Source organism: Octopus bimaculoides, chromosome 12, assembly GCF_046866305.1.
Source record: "Octopus bimaculoides isolate indiv1 chromosome 12, ASM4686630v1, whole genome shotgun sequence".
NCBI classification, from domain to species: domain Eukaryota; kingdom Metazoa; phylum Mollusca; class Cephalopoda; order Octopoda; family Octopodidae; genus Octopus; species Octopus bimaculoides.
In genome coordinates, this window is record NC_142939.1 from 59,889,896 (window position 1) to 59,892,395 (window position 2,500).

Consider the following 2,500-nt stretch of genomic DNA (forward strand, 5'->3'; position numbering starts at 1 on the left):
TCGATCACATCGATCCCAGTGATCAACTGGTGCTCATTTTATCGACTCCAAGAGGTAATGTCAGCCTCGGCAGAATTTGAACTCAGAACGTGAATCCGCTAGGTATTTCATTCAGGTGCGGTAAAGATTCTGCCAGCTCACTGCCTAAATAATAATAATAATAATAATAATAATAATAATAATCATAATAATAATAATAATAATAATAATAATAATACCAGCAGCTGACAACGTTTCCCTAATAGAAATGGAGAAGCTTTCAAAATACAAAGACCTGGAAATAGAGGTAACTCGAATGTGGAATCTAAAAACAGAAACAATTCCTATCATAGTAGGTGCCTTAGGTATAATAAAAAAAAATATTCAGACAAATACATAACAAAAAACACCAGGACTTACAAATATATATAAGATACAGAAAATTGCACTACTGGGCACTGCACACATCCTACGCAAAACACTTTCAATACAGTAAACATAAGAGCACCACAGCAAACCACAGCATGTACCCAAGGCACACAGAGCTGCGCTCAGTAGTGAAGTGAAAGCACGTTATAAAAATAAAACTACTGAAGAAGAAGAAGAAGAAGAAGAAGAAGAAGAAGAAGAAGAAGAAGAAGAAGAAGAAGAAGAAGAAGAAGAAGAAGAAAATTCTAACTGGGCCCCCCACCTGCGAGGTCATGCGCTGTTTATCTTGATATGAGATCACCATGTCGTGCACATATGGTTGTGATGCATGTGCCTGGTGTACCCTTATCAGACGGGGAGTCATGATGGGTATAATCGGCTTCGTATATTTTACCCCAGTGTCACTTTGATGGCATGCACTGCTCTCTCACTCAATAATAATAATAATAATGAAGTTCAAATTTTGGCGCAAGGCCAGCAATCCTATGAGAGGGGTAAGTCAATTACGCCGACCCCAATGCTCAGCTGGTGCTTATTTTATCGACCCTGAAAGGATGAAAGGCAAAGTCGACCTCAGCGGAATTTGAACTCAGAACTTAATAACGGAAGAAACACCGCAAAGAATTTTGCCCGGCATGCTAACGATTCTACCAGTTCACAAATTCTTTGGAATTTTAGCTCAAGCCCAGCAAATTTAGTGGGATTGGAGTTTGTCGATTACATCTACCCCAGTATTTGAGTGGTAATCAATTTTATTTAAGGATGAAAAGCAAAGATGATATCAGTAGGAATTGAACTCAGAACGTAAAGAACTGGAAAAAATGCTGCTAAATATATTGTCTGACGCGCTAACGTTTCCTTCAGCTGGCTACTTTGCTCAAATTTTGGCACAAGGCCAGTTATTTTAGGTGGAAGAGAGGGTTTGTCAATCATACTGACTTCAATATTTGACTACGTTCTGAGTTCAAATTCCGCCGAGGTAGACTTTGCCTTTCATCCTTTCGGAGTCGATAAATTAAGTACCAGTTACACACTTGGGTCGATGTAATTGACTTAATCCCTTTGTCTGTCCTTGTTTGTCAAATCTATGTTTAGAAATCAATATTTCACTGCTATTTATTTTATCGACCCCGAAAGAATGAAAGACAAAGTTGAATCTACGGAATTTGTACTGAGAATATTTATTCTTATTTTTTTTTTTTTTCTAAGATAAATTTGTTCGTTTATATTTTTCAAACGATTTCCATCCTTTTCAATGTTATTTGAATTATCACGAAAAAATATCTTTATCGTACTATCTGATAGTTTTTCTTTGTGTGTGTGTATGTGTGTGTGTGGGGGGGATGCGCGTGTGTGTTTAGCTCTATTCAACCTCAGTGGAGGTGCAATGGCCCAGTGGTTAGGGTAGCGGACTCCGGCGGAGTGGGGGCGAATCTTGCTGTAATCTTTTACCACAACTTCCTCTCACTCTTTCTTCGTGCTTCTATTGTACCTGTATTTCAAAGAGCCAGCCTTGTCACACTCTGTATCACGCTGAATCTACCCGAGAACTACGTTAAGGATACGCGTGTTTGTGGAATGCTCAACAACTTGCGCGTTAATTTCACGAGCAGGTTGTTCCGTTGATTGGGTCAAGAGGAACCCTCGTCGTCGTAACCGACGAAGTTCCGTAGTAATTCAACCTCAACAATTCTTGTTTAGCATCTTCGAAATTTGAATATATTTCACCTTTTTTCAGACACATGACAATCGAATGCTAAATAGAAGAAAAACACGAACCCAGTTAAAAGCCAGAACAAATGCTGCAAAGCATTTTTGCCAACAATTTAACGATTCCGAAAATGTAACCCCTTTAATAATAGTCTGTAGTTTAAGAACAAGACCGGCATTCTTCAGAAATTGAGGATAACTCGATAGCATTGACCCCATAGTGGGTAAAGACGCAGAATATGTACTGCGCAACGCATTTTTGACGAAAATATACATGATGATGATGATGATGATGATGATGACGACGACGACGGTATGTGGTAGTGTAGGTGGTGGTGGGCTCGACTACGACGACAATTATATAAGCTGCAGTTGTTTTACA